The following is an 18,834-nucleotide window of genomic DNA, read 5'->3' on the forward strand; positions in this document are numbered from 1 at the left end:
ATTATGAGCAGCAATCAGCATGGCTTTATGAAGGATACATCATGTCAGACAAATTTGATTGATTTTTATGTTTTTATGATGAGGTAAGTAAGATGCTGGACAGTGGTAGGGGGCAGTAATTAAGTTGTTTGCACATGGATAGGAAATTGGCTATTGGATACAGAGGGTTGTTGTTAATGGTACATTCTCTACTTGGAGTAAGGTTCTTAGTGGGGTCCCTCAGTGCTCGGTATTGGGTCCACTTTTATTTAACTTGTTCATTAATGACTTAGGGGAGGGTGTTGTAACTAATGTATCAGTGTTTGTAGATGACACAAAACTATCCAGCCCAATTAATACCATTCAGGATGCGGCATCCTTGCAACACGATCTTGACAAACTGGCAATCTGGGCAGCTAAGTGGCAAATGAGATTTAATGTTGATAAATGTCAAATGGGATGTAAAAATATCCAAGGCACTTAAACCCTTAATGGGACTGCACTAGGCAAATCCATTATGGAAAAAGACCTTGGAGTCCTTGTAGATGATAAACTTGGCTGTAGCAAGCAATGCCAGTCAGCAGCATCGGGTCTTGAGTTGTATTAAAAGTGGCATAGATTCAACGCAGGAAAGGGTCATTCTTCAACTTTATAGAGCACTTGTAAGGCCCCATCTAGAATATGCCTTACAGTTTTGGTCTCCATCACTCAAACAGGACATTATTGTATTAGAGAGGGTACAGAGAAGGGCAACTAAGCTGGTAAATGGTATGGAAAATCTTTGCTATGGGGATGTTCACACTGGAGAAGAGGCGCTTAAGGGGAGATATGATAACTATGTATAAATATATAAGGGGGTCATATAATAATCTCTCTAATGCTTTATTTACCAGTAGGTCTTTCCAGCTGACCCAAGGTCACCCATTCCGATTAGAAGAAAAGAGGTTTCGCCTAAATATTCGGAAGGGATTTTTTACAGTGAGAGCTGTGAAGATGTGGAATTATCTCCCTAAATCAGTCTTACAGGCTGATACATTAGATTGCTTTAAGAACGGGTTGGGTTGCTTTTTAGCAAGAGAGGGAATACAGGATTATTGAAGATAGCTCATAGTACAAGTTGGACTAGTCCGATTATGGAGACATGAAGGAATTTTTCTGAGGCAAATTGGAGAGGCTTCAGATGTTTTTTTTTGCCTTTCTCTGGATCAACTAGCAGTTAGGCAGGTTAAAAAAAAGAGTTAAAAGGTTGAATTTGATGGGCGTGTGTCATTTTTCAACCTAACTTACTGAGTTACTAAGTATTTACCCAGTTTCTATTTCTACATTGAACTGTTCCTTTAAGATATTTTGCAGTTCCTTACTGTGACAGTGCCATAACAACTCTTTGAAACAAGCTGTATTGAGCTGAATAAATTCTGGGGAAATTTGTTAGCAATGTAAAATCTTTCTATGTAAATCTTTCTATCTAAAATAAATGTCTCAAGATTAATTCCCTAAGTGACTGATGTGAGGGTGGCCTTTTAGCATTACAGTAAATGAAATGTAAGTAGCTTTTTGATTCCCATCTGACATCCTCATCTTTGTAGTTCCAATATGAAATGATCCTGTGGAGCACATATAAGGAAGTAACAACAAGGATGGCAAACACTATCAAAATACTGGTACCAAAGAGAAAAAAACTCCATCCTTATGTATGAAAAGCAGTCTTTTCTTTCAGGTCTTCTACTTAGATATTTAAGCGGCATATATACTATGTATTGGCCCAAGTATGCTGCTTTTGAGCATTGCTCAAATTAAAAAATGTTTGATATTCCCTCCCTTCTTACTTGACTGATGGCAGTACATTTTTGATATTCAAAAATGCCCCTACAGAATGTGCTAATCTAAATTCGGGCTGTCCTGAAGTTTTTTCAACAAACTGACCATAATTTAAGCAAAATATGGTTTCTCTGAGTGGCTCTTTTCATAATAACAATTTTATAAATTTATGAATATGGAATTATTTTTTACATCGCTACAATGAAATAAATTTGGAAAACCTGTTCCTTTATGTTGCTCTGTGCACCCTGCATATTTCATTGTGACCAAGTATACTAGAATAACTAGAACCTTGGATTCTTAGTTGCAAGTCATGCAATAATCATCTCTGTCCCTCAACCCAACTTTATACCTTTAAAATATGATGACCTTGTATATGGGAACAAGGAATTAGCATTCAAACCAGTTATATGTTTAAAGCTAGTCTACATAAATTGGATGTCACATTCCACCCCTCCCTCTTAACATGAGGGGCAAGTCCTGAAATCTTAAAAACTGGAAACAGAAGAGAGTGTCAGTAATACTATATTTAACTCCAGGAATGTGCCTTGCCAGGATCCAGATTTGTAAACTAAAACAACACAGAAATAGCTCTCTATTGAAATGACACTTCTGGTGAAAAGGAGGAGGAGGTCTGATAATTTATATCTTGTTCCACAGTAGCCAGGTTGATAGATATTTTTTATAGGGAAAAACTCCAGAAATGTGAGGATCCATATAGGTTCCATCACAAATCAACTTCTTGAGCTACATTATTTATTAGAATTGTACACCTATGCCAACACCATCAAGAGCTGCAATCCTGTGTTGGAAACATCCATAGCCCGTCAAAGTGGCAGATTCACCAATGGGCGAAGTGGCCGAATCTAGCGAAAATTTGCCAGAGATCACATCTGCAGGAACATCGCCAATTTACTAAAAGGTGTAGAGGACAATTTGCTAGCTAACGAGATAGTCGCTAGCATTCATTCGCACCCTATTGCCAGGCGACTTTTCAGTCGTTACTCCGCAAAGTCACTAAGATGCGAATTTTACTGAACGTTACCTCTTTCGCCAGAGTTTACTTCGCCACCTCAGACCAGGTGAACTGATAAAAAGTCATCCAACCCCTTCTTAAAGCTATCTAATGTATCAGCCAGTACAACTGATTCAGGGAGAGAATTCCACATCTTTACAGCTCTCACTGTAAAAAACTCCTTCCGAATATTTAGGCGGAACCTCTTTTCTTCTAATCAGTATGGGTGCCCACGTGTCAGCAGGAAAGAACTGCTGGTAAATAAAGTATTAGAGAGATTATTATATGATCGCCTTATATATTTATACATAGTTATCATATCACCCCTTAAGCGTCTCTCTTCTCCAGCGCGAACATTCTCAATTAGAGGATTAGAGGATCTCTTCTTCTTTATTATGACTCATTGAACATGTGTTTGAAAAAGTGCCCACTTCAAGCATTTGCAACATCCATACAAATTTTAGGTACCTGCCCTATTCAAATTAACCTAAGCATAAGAGTGCTAGCGAAGTTTTGCTAGGCAGAAATGAACGCTAGAGAAAATTCTCTATGAAATGCCCGCGAAGCCAAAGTAACGTCAGCGAAAATTCGCCAGCGTTCGGCTGCTGAGACGCAGCTTTTTCATGAATTAGTGTAGTGGTACCGAATTTGCGCCAGGAAAGGTGAAGCAGAGTGTGGTGAATTAGTCGCCCTTTAGTGAATTTGCCCCAAAATGTTCTTCTATGTGCAAGACATTTTTGACAAATCCTCAAGTCTTCTTTTATTTGCCTAAAGTAAAGATGGCTTTTATGGCTTTCATAGACATGGATAATATCCTACATACGGGGGAATGTAATAAAAATCGCTAACGGAAAAACTATTCGCAATGCGAAAAGTTATGCCTTTGCGCGAACAAATTTTGCTTTGTGCGAATTTAATATAGCTTTTGCGAGGCCGGAAACTGTTTAGCGACCACTTCCGAAAGTGAAAGACCGTTTGCGAATTTTATAGTTTGCACCAATGCGCAGTCAATGTAATAAAACTTCTTACTGAAAAAGTCGTTATGTTTGCTCCAAAAGATTACGACACCTTCAAGCACTTCTTATGAGTGCGCAATTAAAATTCGCAATGCGCAATTAAAATTCGCAATGCAATAACAGTTTAAGGAACAATATTACATTGCGAGATGTGGATTTTTAGTCTTATTGGTGCGAATTGTTTTGCTCTTTGCGACTTTTATTACATTCCCCTGATAATGTTTTATTCATGGAGTGTACATGCACACACCAGGTAGCTTAACAGTTCAACCACAGCACAATCATTGTTACTGTATATTCCTTGATAGTTTTTCCTTTGGCAGTATTGAACTCCTTTTTGGTGGGTTTAACAGACCTCTTTTCTCCTGGTATGGCAATATAGAATATTTAGATACATTACCATAAAAAAGCTCTTCCAAAAGTTTCTTATGTAACGGGTTTATATGATATGTGGCATTTGTAAGCATTCCAGCAATAACAAGACAGGAATAGCACACACTTAATAGTCAATTTAGACACTATCAAGGGTCGAATTTCGAGTTCATGGGAGTTATTTAAAACTCCCATAAACTCCCATGAACTCAAAATTCGACCAATCAAAATTTATAAAAAAATTTTTTAATTTTTCAAAGTCGGGCGAATAGGATCAACCCGCAAAATAGATCGATCCAATTCTCAGAAAAAAACTCAAAAGTCCGGAAGGCTGCAAACAACTCCAAATTGATCCTAGGACATCTTCTGTAGAATAAAACAGCAATTCTGCAGGTTTAAGGCGGCGAATAGTCGAATTTGACTTCTTAAGGGGCCAGTGTATGATAAATTTAAAAAATCGAATTAGATTTTTTTTAAAAATTCAAATTGAATTTTAATAATTCACTAGTTGAATTTAACAGCTTTTGCCATAAAAAACTCAAAAATTAAAATTCTAATTCTAATTCAAAAATTTTAATTTTCACTTTGCTAAATCTGCCGCTTAGGGTGTTATTTATTAAAGTCCGATTTTTTTCTGGATTGGAGTTTTAAAGGGGAAAAAATCCTATATTTTTCGAGATTTAATAATCCCAGAGGCTGTTAAAAGTCCAAATAAAAAAGTACTTCATGTCAAATTTGCTGAGGTCATGTAGAAGTCAACGTCTGATGTCCCATTTACAATTGGAAAATATCATCATCTGCCATGGGTTTTCGTACAATAATCTGAAGAATTTATGGTTTTTGGGCGATAATCAAAAAAAATCAAAGTTTTTGAGCGTTAAATCTGAAAAAATTGTACAATTTGGATTTTTTTAAAGATTTTATCAAGTCTGGTTTTAAGGAAATAATAAGACATTTTCGGATTTTAGTAAATAGCCTCATTATCACTAGTGTCTACAATGATTATTGTCTATATTGATTATTAATTGTATATTGTTCCTGCCTTAATATTAAGAGATTGAATGCTTATACCCTGCCCAGTATCCAGGGTAAACCGACATTATTGGCTATTATTCATTGTCAGAAAGAGGGAGGAATTCTTTTTAAATTGCTTGCAAGCTCGTCAGCATACCTCTCTATACAGACATGTCCTATAAGATTTACAGGACTGTGGGAACAGTCAGCTTACATCAACCCACCCTCCTGGTTTACAGTTTGTTAACTGTAGTCTGTACTGCAGTGAACTCTTGACCAATTAAGGAATATTCCATGGAGAACATGTCAGGAGGATCAAGCAGAGACAGTACTGAATATTTTGGAATTTATTTCTATACTCAACAGTTCAAACACAGAGCCAACAACTTCCCCTAAACTATGCATAACACCCAAAAAGTACTTTGTCTTGGGTGATATTTATGTTGAAGTTCTTCAGAAATAGGAAAAAACAGGTAGAAGTATATACATTACATGTATAAGTTATATCTAGAAAGGTGTGGAAAATATGTTATGCCAAAAAAGTTGTAAGAAGTTATGTAAGTAAATGGCATATTTATAAAGCTCAGCCTTAATCCTTATCAATAAATGCCAGACATTTGGATTGCAAAAATGATCGAATACAAAAAGCTAATTGTGCTATTTATAAATAAATGTTTGTACTGTTTTCAGGTCTTGATTCGTGGGTAAAAAAAAAAAAAAAATCCTAGGGTGGCATCATTTTAGACGCAGGAGATTGAAAGTTATTTAACTTTCTGGCACGTAAAGTCCTCATTTCTTCACCCATCAAGTGACAGCAAAGAAATTCTGGTATTTAAATTAATTTGATTAGCTGTCAGTGGCATAACCATAGAGTAACCAGATTATGCGGTTGTAGAGGGCCAAGGGGAAATGGGGGCCCAGATCACAGGGTCTAATATCTTTGTAGCAGCTCTCTTGCCTGGAAACTTGTGTTTCCCTTGAGGCAAGTAAATGTGATCTGTGCCAGTGTGCATGGGGACAGGTAAGTTGCTGCATGCTTCTGCATGTCTTCAGGGGAACATGGCGACACCTGGTGCTAATAGTTTTATATCAACATGTCTTTTTTTCAGGCTAACATTTCTTTTTACATAAAAAATAAAAATAACATCATCACACAACTTTATAGACACTGTATATATTATTTTACACAGTGTACCATGGAGGTGGTAATGTTTTGTACATTTCAACACTGTTTTTGTTTGTCATCTTATTAAATATGCTCCTAGGAGTTCTCTGAAGTATGAGCCTCTGTCTCCGGTCCTGTAGGCTATTTAGAAAAGAGATCTAGAACATATTAAATGTATTAAAAGCATTGATTGTCAATACATTTTACAGATCTACTAATGAATGTATATTCATAAATATATCTCCTCTTTTTCTATTAATATTAATAGTTGGTACATTCTTATCACTCATGTTCTTTGCTTACATCTTCTTTATTGTGATTCTTTTTCACAGATTACCAATTCTTCAACAGGGTACCCTCAGCCTCAATACTCCAACATTAGCTTTGCCAAAGTGGAGATGTCCAAATAAGGAAGAAATTACATATGATGGAACTGCAAATAATTCTGAAACTGACCCAGATACCTGGAAATTGTTTATGAGAGAAGTAATATTTTCAAGACTAATTAAAACTTTTATTGAATTCCACAAATAAACTTTGAGGAATTCACACTACTTCCTTTTCTCCAGCTATGGGGGGATTTTTTCTGGTCATACTTTTAAAGGGAATAAAAATTAAAAAAAACATTCGTAGAAAGAAAACTAGAATTTTTCAAGATTTTTTAAACCCTGTTGGTGTGAAAAGTCTGAATAAAAAGTACTCCACTCAGTTCATGTAGAAGTCAATGTCCTGTTAACATGAATTACCTGATGCTAACAAAAAAGGTTTATCCAGCAAGAAAAACAATGGTTATACAATTCTAGGGACATGAGTTTTAGGGCAGAGACAAGAGATCAGATTCGGGGCGATTAGTCGTCCGGCGACAAATCTGCTCTTCTTTGGGGCAACTATTCTCCCTGAACTGCCTTCCCCTGCCTTCTCAACGGCTAGAATGAAAATCGCCAGCAGTCTGGCACTCGGAGCACTTCGTTTTCTGAAGTCGCCCGAAGTTTCCTAGTGAGGCAACTTTTGGCGACTTCGGAAAATGAAGCGCTCCAAGTGCCATCTCGCCGGGGATTTTCATTCTAGCTGGCGGGAAGGCAGGGGAAGGCCGTTCGAGGAGATTAGTTGCCCCAAAGAAGAGGAGATTTGTCGTTAGATGTCAGATAAAATCCAAATTAAAGCTGAAAGGCACAACCAGGGGCGATCCTGGCCCCTCCGCCGCCTGAGGCAGCAGTTGCTGCTGCCCCCCCTCCCCCAGAAATTCGCTCTTAAAGTACCAGGAGCAGCATTTTTGCCGCCTGAGGCGACAGCCTCAACTCGCCTCATTGGCGAAGCACCCCTGGGCACAACATATATACTGTTGGGTCATTGAAAAGTATTCATGGGCAATAAATTAGGAAGCATGCTGTGCCTTTTCAGTCTTAATTTATATTTTGCCTGATGAAGAGGCCGTGGTGCTCCGAAAGCTTGCAATGTATTTTTATTTTAGCCAATATAGGTATCGGTTCTTCAATCATTTTTGTATTTGTTTGTTTTTGATTTGTTATTTTTTGAACTGGCTAACATGGTACAACAGTTTTGCTTTGACAGTATATCAAGGAACACACTAAATACTTCCTGCTGCTTCTACACACCAAATAGAAAATAATGAAAACACCTTTCCTGTTTCAACAACAGTCTTGACCTTGATATAACTTTTAACAGCCTTTTTGTTCTACATGTGATTGCCTTTTCACTTACGGTCAAGCTAAAATTTTAAGAGCAGGACAAGTTCAGTACCTGCTCTAACATTTTGATCTTGTTAAAATGTAGCCTTTACAGTTAATTTCTCTTTCCTGTGTTTCTGGACCAGGAAAATGAGCAATCCTGGCCTTTTCATTGCAGGCATTTTGTTGTTGCCACCCTTTTCCTGTATTCGCCAGTAAACCTGAACAAATACTTCCTGATAACTTCCTCGAATTACTATACAATTTACTGTCACTAATTTTCTAATGAACATTCATAAGGCATAACCCGTACTATAGCAATTTCACAGTTAACCTTGCAGTAGTAGTTCTACATGGTTCCTGAGTTCATCCACCCAACATATTTTTTTTGATTGTACAGCATAAATTACAAACTGAACAGAACAAATACATTCTAACTGATGTAGACATCAATATTATTTCTGACCATTATTTCTTTCACCTCTGACCTGTTTGTAGACAGACAGCTCAGCCTTGGGTTTCTCATTCCTCAGTATCTGGTTTAAGTAATAATAATACTATTATAAATCTCAGATGACTAAAACGTATAAACATCATTTAATGTTAGCAGACAATGAAACCATTAAATGCCTCACTCTGCAGTTATTGAAATGCCACTTCAAACATTCTTTAGTGTTCCATCAAATAGTGGATGAATGTAATTGCAGCTGAACAACAGTTATAGAATCAGCATTTTGAGATCCTTAAAGTGGACCCGTCACCCAGACATAAAAATCTGTATAATAAAAGTCCTTTTTAAATTAAACATGGAAGCCAATTTCTTTTTTTTAATTAAAGCATTCATAGCTGTTGTAAACTCATTTAAAAATATCAGCTGTCAATCAAATATTGCCTACCCCGCCTCTATGCCTAGGCATAGAGGCGGGGCAAACAATTACTTTCACTTTCCATTCAGCACTTCCTAGATGTCACTGCTCTCTCCACATTCCCCCAGCTCTCTTAACGATTTAATTGTGTAGCCAGGGCATGGGGATGGACATCGGGTCCCTGTCCCCTGGTGCACAAACAAGATTCTGAGATGATACAAGGCTTGCCTTAATAACAGCGTCCACAAAATGGCTCCCTCCTGGTTAATATAATTATGAGTTCCCAGACTGATGGAAACAATATTCAAATAATTTATACAGTGTAATTAAAGTTCATTTTGCTTGACTAATGTGATAAAATAGGATTTGGAATAATTTTGTTTAGGGTGATGGGTCCCCTTTAAGCTGATCATAATAGCCCTTCTTTTTCTCTGAACAGAGACGATGGAGGTAAAACTTGTCAAAGGGAACATGCACTAAACTGAGCCTATCCACTGGAGTCCCTGCTTTGGTAAAGATTGGCAGTAGATACAAACCCTACACTTCTTCATATTTGTGGAGCTCAGAACTGCTTACACTAGCTGCCCCACACCTATCTCCCACTCCTATAAATAAGCTAGTCCTCATCCATGGGGTTCCTCTCTCTAGCTGCCACTGATGTGCACTACCTTAGGAAAAAAATGTTTTCATTGAAGCCTTCTGCCTCAGGCTTACTTGAACAATCCACCCTACTGAATAGGGTGAGACCTGAGCTTTGTATTGCTTCTCATATATACATTAAGGGTTACCAAGGCAAATCTAATACTATGTGAATCCAACAGCAGAGGAATATTGAACTGGATGTTACAACAGATGTGTATAACCAGAATCATTTTCTTTAATCGATTCAGTTTTGTGAAACCCATGACATTCAAAAAGTTGTCATATGACTCTTAATATTTCCTAGAATTTGTGAGTTTTAAAAAAGGACAGCAAGTTCCATAAAGATATATTGACTCCTGCATGATTTGCACAGATTGCACAGATAATTCATGAAATTATATCCAGTATTTAGAATTATACAATATCCTTTTCTGCGAGCCAATACGTCATTGACTTTTTTATCTTAAAATGCGTTTAGTCTTGCATTAGCTTCAATCATACATATTAAATAAACCAGGAAAGAACAGATTAAATCATAGTACAAACTGAATATCATTTCCTCTCCAAATACCTTCAGAATCTGATAGCTTTGCATAATTGGTAACTTGATGCAGATAGACTTTGTTTTCTTTAACACAACTTCAGTTTTAAGCAGAATACTTTTTCATAGGTAATGGAAAATTATAAAAGCATTGTTCAAATATATTTACAATTTTTTTTTTTTTTTAAAAGATTCAAGGTGCAGTGATAGTGGCTTCAACTATGCAAGTCTTTCTAGGTTTCTCTGGATTAATTGGATTTCTATTGCAGTTTATTGGACCGCTGGCTATGACACGAAACATAACACGTAGGACTTTCATTATATGGGGAAGCAGGAAAGAAATGTGGTGTCCATTGGGGAACAGCTTCACCGTAAGTTGGCAAAATATAAAATATTTTTGGCTCTGGCCCGCGTTGCATGCCTGGGCTTGTCCACTCACTCTGCCTAAACTGAGCATTGATGGGGCTTCTGGCAGTACAAGCCTGAAGATGGTGATAAAGACAGAACGTTCACCAGCAAGGAAGACAGCCGTTTTGGTACAATTACAGCAATATAAATAGGATTGTTTTATTATTCCCTCATCACACCCCGGAATTGTTACAGTGTGTGGAGCACCGCGGGCCGGAGCCAAACCACAATACCAAATTCAAAATTGGAAGCAGTACGGACACTCGAGGAAGAGAGGGGATTTGATGTGAGTGAAATCGGTGGAATTTTATGTATGCAATAAAAGGTTTTACACTATATATCTGCACTTTACATTTCTAATAGCATAAAGCAACCTTTGACGGTGCTATCTTGGTTTTAAAGTTTAAACGTTTGTAAGTACCCTTAACTTAAAGCACACACCTGGTGAATGTAAGGAGTAACCTGACATTCTATAGTAAGATTGGAAAGTTGTGGAACTACAACAACCGATAATCTACTACACTTATGCTGCATTCTTATTTCCCCAAGCTTTTTTAATTCTGAGTCATACGGACTTTGAAACTGGGACCTTAAATCTGCCTGTGTCTGACCAACTTTTGTCACTGACAAATCTCAAAGGAGACTATGTTGTAATTACTGTTACTAAATGCTCATCCAGACTAAAGCTGGAGATAAAGTTAATATTAGTAATAACATTAAAAACTATGCTATTAGGTTCCTGCAAACAGACAGCAGAGGTTACAGCTCATTGGTTTGATATTTACATTCTTCATGGCAGAGTTATAATTACTGTTTGGAAGACTTATTTGTAACTGTGGGCAGCGCTGGATTTCCAAATAGGGCGCCCCTAGGCTGGGCGCCTCCTTCGCCGTCTACCCCAGGCGTGTACGTGCACGTGACCGATGTGTGCTCTGCCACCATTGTGTACATGCAAGCTACCACCAACGCACGTGCGCATGTCCCCTACCCCCAGCTCACATTCAAACTCACCGCGCTGCTCCAACTATACAGGAAACTCGGCTCCAGATTTCCTGTAGGAACCCTGAAGCATGAATGTGGCTGGGCAGCACGCCGCCCCCTACAAATGTGCCGCCTTAGGTCCAGGCCTTTGTGGTCTTGCCACAAATCAGGGCCTGACTGTGGGACCTCCTTAGCAGGTACACTGTGTGGCCTCCTCGCCATGTCCCCATTGTAATCCTACAGTCCTGTTTATACTAGTTTCCTCCCCTTGCCTAACTGAAACACTCCTCCAGCCTCTTATCCATTCTTTTCCCAAGCACAGTAACTACCTTACATTGAGGTAAAATCCTTTTTGGCTAGAGAGTATTTACCTTCAAAGAAAAACATTAACCCAGTACTGTAGGAACCAAAAAACCCTACACCAAGACTTTAGATAAGCATATAGTTCCTTAGAATCTTGCTATATTCTAAAGATGATATATACCAAGACAGCAGAATAAAGTTTAGCACTACCCATTAGTTTGTCTAAACAAATGCTGAACCCTGGCACCAGGGAGATAGCAAACTGTTCAGTTGCAGTGATCTGAACAACACCCATCAGTTTCTTGGCCATTTTCACAGCAGATTCAGCTTTGCTTACTGGAAGCAAAACCAGCCTATTGGATTTATTTAATGTTACTTTAAATGATTTTCTAGTAGACGTATGTAAGGTATGAAGATCCGAATTACGGAAAGATCCGTTAGCCAGCTCCAGAGCGGTATATGCTGGATTTACACATATTACTGTGTGAAAAGGAAATCACATTTTGCAGAGAGTGACATTTGTTACCAAGGCAATAATGTTTCATGACATTCATTGCAAAATTAAATACTTTCCTGATCTAATTTTTTTTCCAGTGAGCTAATTAACATGACAGCAAATAACTTGATCGCCTGATAAAATGTTTTCTGAGGTGAACATTTGGCTCAATTAATGGTCTGTTTAAGCTGTGGCATTTGCAAATCAAAGGATAAATTTCTCAAAATATACTGCTGACTGTTTACCAGACTCCTGGATTTCTAGATGTTGCAAAAACATCCTTTGGTACTTGAGAATGCTGAAATAAATAGATTAAAGCTACTTGAAGGAGTGAATTCTTATAAATGTTTGTATATAAATCACATATGTGTGTTTGGGCTACAGGTGCTGAGATGTATCTAACCACAGCAGTATTGATGGGCGAATTTATTTGGCCAGACGCGAATTTGCGTAGAATTTGCGTGTTTCGCCGCCCGCGAATAAATTTGCAAATTTGCCATGAAAATTGGCTGCGACGATTAACAGACGCCCATTGACTTTAATGGGCGTCAACTTTGACGCCGGCTTCAAAGTCCGAGTTTCGCAAATTTTTTGCCCGTTTCGCGAAATGGGACAAGTTCGCCCATCACTACACAGCAGTTTTAAGGTACTGGTAAGCCTAGTTTTGTGAAAAAGTATAACCAGTCTTTTAGGAACATATCTATAAATCCAAAAAATCTTAAGTGAATTAAACAAGAAATGTAACTAAAAGAGGTTATTCACCTTTGAGTTAACTTTTAGTATGATATAGAGGGTGATATTCTGAGACAATTTGCAAAGCATTTGTTTTTAGGTGGGGTCAGTGACCCCCCATTTGAAAGCTGGAAAGAGTCAGAAGAACAAGGCAAATAATTCAAAAACTATAAAAAATAAATAATGAAGACCAATTGAAAAATGACGTATTAAAGATGAATAACCCCTTCAATAGAGCATTGCCAGGTGATTACAATAGTTGATCATTATATCCCTCTTGAAATGGGGTTGGTTGACATTTCTGAAATTGTCCCAGATATGCTACTGGAATACTTTCAACAGTGTAAATCTGTTACATTCTGTGAAAGCCACAATTAACTATATATAGTATAATAATTTTATCCATTGTCTGCAAGTCTTAGGGTTATATTCAGAGCTGAATTATGTGCATAATAATATGCATTATATGCAGTGCCCTTGGCAGCTGGCTCTGTTTAAAGAACTAAAATACAGCTCTGATAATATAACTATTGATTGTTCTACAGTTTCTGTTTTTTGATAATTATAATTGATTTGTTTGTCAGTGAAAACTTAAATCTCTTCTCTTTACGCCAAGGTATTTTTGGGAATGTGCCTTTTGACGTACTTCAATATATTTCCAAGTAACCGGACAAGAAATTATGCAGCTTACAAGACAGGAATGACTTAGGTATGTTCAATGTTATAACGTCATTTGATTTCGTATGTGCTATGGTTATTTTCTTCCATAACCTATATGCTATACGGAAGGTTCTTTATTTTCAGTAATGAGTGACTATGTGCCTGTGTTCTATCTAGACAGATTTTTCAGGTGTCCTCTGGGTAACAGTCCACTTAAGGTTGTCAGTAATTGTGCAGATGATGAATAATTTTGTCACAGCTTGTTGTAACACAGAGCTATGCAGTAACATGCTCACTGGTTTAACTGGTCTGTAAGGGGAGTGGGTTTAGAAAGAAAGAATCTCATGTCTTGGATAGCTTAAATTCATGAAGTGGTTTGCAAGGGTCTATTCCGTGTATATATTTTTCTCATTTTCAAATCCTCATCCACTCATCCATTTTGGGAAAAATATGTTGTAACTTTTTCTACCCCCGCTAACTGAAAACGAATTACTGTGACAGCCACTATACCAAAGGATTTATATTAAATTAAAGGGCCCTTTTATACACTAACTGTAAATGTTCTACTTGAGGACTTAATGCTAATTCATTTAATGACTGCACTTTGTTGTTTTCAAATCTAAGATTAGAGAAGTGAATCTCATCAGGAGATTTGTGAAATTGACCTTACCCACTAAAAAACACCCCAGACAAATGTCAAACCCTGGGCAAGATGATTGCAATACTTGTAAAAAGATGCTTCTAAAATGCTTGTGATCTGTTAGCTACATTTGTCAAGTTGAGGTACCCAGTACTGCCATTTAACATGAACCTATCAACATTATAGTAATGTATGTTATGAACTTTAAATCCCTTGTTCATTCCATTGTTCTTTTTTCCCACTTGCTCTTTTCTCCCCCCTCTAAACTTTCAACACCTGAAAATGGCAACAACTAATACAAAAAAATCCAAGATTAGGGTTTATAGTATAAAAACCATGCTTTAATTGCCAAACCCTAATAATAAGGTAAAGTTTAAGTTACGATCCTTGTAAAAAGCTAAGATCCTTGTAGTATTGTGTAACCCTTTCCTTACCACACTTGGATCTCACTCTCTTAAACAGCAATTAACCCTTGCAATCCAGGGCCCTGAGCTCTCTTTGCATATGAAAGATACTGGGAACTTGGATTTACAGCGCAGTACCTCCACCTAGTGAGCACTGGGGATCACACCTCAGGGGCATTCCACTAGGAATATAAACACACAGTTTACAGGAAACCAAAAGAATCTTTACATAAAGAATAAAGACAAGAAATAAAGAAAAGAATAGGTCAAATAATGCAATGCAATAATATACATACACTGGGGAAACATGGTTTTGTCTAGTAGATAGCACAGTCTCTCTCCACTCCGGGTAGACAACACAGTTCAGTTCACATGAAATGTCCCTTTTCCCCAGAGCTCTTTATTCCCCAGGTAGCACTACCTGCCCTAATGTACCTCTCCTTTAGGATATAGGCTGTATCTCCCATGTGCTTCAATTGTAAATACAATTAAACCACACCTGTTACTTCGACCTTTGTGAACATGTATCTCCCATGTGGAAGGCTCACGAGAAACACCTGTCCTCACACCGCGGACACACAAGGGTTGCAACTGGCGTCCAACCCTGAACGGAATGCAGCACACCCTTTCCTTCTAGGCTGAAACTTAGGTCTGTCCAGCTGAGTGCAAAACACAGCTTCATTTAGTATTGCAGCTCTATCACATTATATGCTGCACTTTCACTTTCCCTGCTGGTTCTCTCAGCCTCTCTTAGGCTGGTTGCTGCAGCAGGGGCTCCCTTTATCAGCTCTATCTGTAACTGCACATTTGGCTCCAAATTCAGGTACTCCCCTGGGTCCTCCTCCTCTCCCAGGGATGCACTGGGGTGCCAAGCCAATTAGATGGCTCTGCAGCCTGTAATCGGGCTGGATGATTCGCAGACAGAAAAACAGGGGAAGAACTTGTCTGATTCCCTACAATTTCATATCAGTAGGCCTGAAATTATGAACCTAAAGTAAGAATATCACATTGATTATAAGTGGCTCTAACATCCTTAACTTTTTTTCAGTTATTCATGTAAAGGATAGGTGGGTTGTTGTGCAGATCATATGGTACTTATAACAGTCTTTAATATAAGGGTATTGTAGGCAAAAAGCATTTAAATCGAATAAGACATTAGTTTCTCTATTAGGATAATAGATAATGTTTTGTGATGCCTCAAAGCAATAACATTTCTTTAAAGCTTATAAAAACAAAGGCAAAACATTATTTAAATAAATAGAGAGAAAACTGTACCCTCTATTATAAAATATAAGGATATGTCATGACCTGTATAAAACATTGGGCTTTGGCCTTGTGCCTTATATAGTTATGAAACTCTTCAATTGCTTCAAATATCCTTATATTTATAGCAGGGGTAATTTATTAATTAAGTGATTTTTTCGTGAGTCATGTGACACAAATGATATCACTGAGCACCAATTATAAAAGAAGTACCTAAGCACTGTTAATAAGAATGTTATTTACAGGATATGAATTCTCTTGTGAAATATTATAAAAATATTATAAAAAGATAGCTCAGCCCTGCTTTACAAAAACAACCCATAAGGAATAGTTTTTCTTTCCTGTTTTGCTTGGTGTTTAAATGCACCCCATGTAACTTGTTTTTATTATTTATTTATTTTATTGTTATTTTTATTACTGCATTGGTTTCTTTATTTTAGAGGTTTCATCATCATCAGTGTAATCAAACCACTAATGCTTACAGGTAGATATTAATGCTGACGTCTCACCCCCAATGTTAATGTTCAGTGGAACCAGGAAAACCATAAAACCCATAGGTTATAAAACAAAATGAATCACCACAAAAGTCACTGTTTCCACAGTAAATACACAACATGGTATAGGACTCATTGTGACATCTTATTAGTGATTATTATTTTTATTATTTTTTCAAGTGGATTGGTTGTATAGCATGGTCATTCCTTTGGTGTTTACCTTCCCACTGCTTTGTATAATCCATGCCAATACTTAATTTAAAAAAAAGGGTGAAGTGGCCATCGCTAGCAAAATTTCGCCAGAAATCCCATCCGCAGGGACATCCCAATTTACTAACAGGCATAGAGGACAATGCGCTAGTGAAAGGGACCATTGCTAGCATAGTTTCGCCCTATCACCAGGCCAATTCTCGCTCAGGCGAATAATCGTTATCCGCAAATTCACAAAAGTGCAAATTTTACAGAGCATTACCTCTTTCGTCAGAGTTTCCTTCGCCACCTTAGACCTGGTGAACTGATAAGATGAAGCTACATCCTCCTCAATCTTATGTCAGTGACATCATATCCTGGATGTTGAAAACTTGGCCATCTAGCGAAACTTGGCCTGCGTTCCGTTACAGAGACGCAACTTTGCATTTCAGTGAATTAGCATAGTGATAGCGAATTCGCACCTGACGAAGTGACGTTAAGTGTGATGGAGCCTTTGCAGGTGAAAATTCTCCCTTTAGTGAATTTGCCCCTATGTGAGATGACCCTCCTGTAATTGGATAAAGGATTATGGGTTTTTAGATAACAGAGTCTGTACCAGAGCTTGTTTCCTAACATTTGCCTAATAACTGTTGTAGGCCTGAACACTAGAGCTATTCAAACTTTATTTTCTTTTTTTTTTACAATTCTTGTGGGTTTTCAGTTAGCTACCATGAAAGTGTTAGTTCAAAAAATGTTATTTATTATGTATAGTATGTTAAATACAACTATATTTTATGTAGTTGCTGTGTTAGGATCAAAAGACTTAGCCTAATTGCGACCAAATGAATCACTACATTCAGTAAATACCCAGGATATAATGTGATACATGACACCATAATAAAGCACAATACACACTGTTTAAGTATGCTATTTCCAAAGAACCAGGAAAATATCCGCAATAATCACCGCAACGTTTACATGTCCTTGTTTCTCCAATGCGTAAACTTTTAAAAAAGTACACCTTGACCTTTATGAAATTCTAATTAAACCTGTTTTTAAAATCTCATTATTATTTTTACATTTGGGGGCACATTTACTAAGGGTCGAAGTGAATATTCGAATTCAAAAACTTCGAATTTAGTAGAAGTAATTTTTGGGTACTTCGACCATCGAATAAGCCAAATTCGACTTTGATTCGAAGTGAAAATGCTTCGACTATTCGACCATTCTATAATCGAAGTACTGTCTCTTCAAAAAACATTGACTTTGTCACTTCACTACCTTAAACCTGCCGAATTGCTATGTTAGCCAATGGGGACCTCCTAGAACCTATAGCCAGTATTTAGCTAAGTTTTGAGAAGTCGAAGGATTTTTTTGTAAAATCGTACGATCGTACGATTAAATCGTTCTAATCGTTCGATTCGAAGTACGATCGTACGATCTTAAAAATCCTTAGATTTCGACTTTGAATGTCTAACTAGCCTATTCGACGGTCAGATTTCGAAGTTTTTTTCACTTTGAAATTTTACCCTTGATAAATCTGCCCCTTGGTATTTACAAGTGTGTTCCCTAGTGCAACCAAACACCTTTTTATACCCACCCTCTAGCAGAATACATAGTTAATTTGAAAACATGAGTACACAGTACCTGGATTGATGATGCTTAATTTTTTAGTACACACCCTTCTCTGTGGAACAGAACAGTAATAGTATAAATACCAAACACCATTTAATTGTTTTTTGTTCAATGAACTAGGCAACCATTACAAACCACAAAGAATGAAATCATTGTTACAATCTTTGATACATTACTGTTTTTCCAATGAGCCACTATTTTTTTATGGAATTCTGAATAATATTTTTTTCTAAAAATGTTATGCAGACTCGGGACCTGGGGTTTTCCAGATAATGGAATTTGGATTTTCATTCCTTAAATGTACTAGAAAATCATTTAAATATTAAATAAACCCAATAGGCTCGTTTTGTGTCCAATAAGTATTAATTATATCTTAGTTTGAATCAAGTACAAGGTGCTGATTTATTATTACAAAGAAAAAGGAAATCATTTTTAAAATTTTGGATTATTCAGAGAAAATGGCGTTTATGGGTGAATACCCTTCCGTAATTTGTAGCTTTCTGGATAATGGGT

At 37.2% G+C, this 18,834-nt stretch overlaps 1 pseudogene; it reads left to right on the forward strand.

The window, feature by feature from the left end:
- The window catches only part of LOC108712373, a 91,536-nt pseudogene that overhangs the window by 61,425 nt on the left and 11,277 nt on the right, over positions 1–18,834 (forward strand).

The sequence above is a fragment of the Xenopus laevis genome, chromosome 3S (assembly GCF_017654675.1).
Source record: "Xenopus laevis strain J_2021 chromosome 3S, Xenopus_laevis_v10.1, whole genome shotgun sequence".
Taxonomy (NCBI): domain Eukaryota; kingdom Metazoa; phylum Chordata; class Amphibia; order Anura; family Pipidae; genus Xenopus; species Xenopus laevis.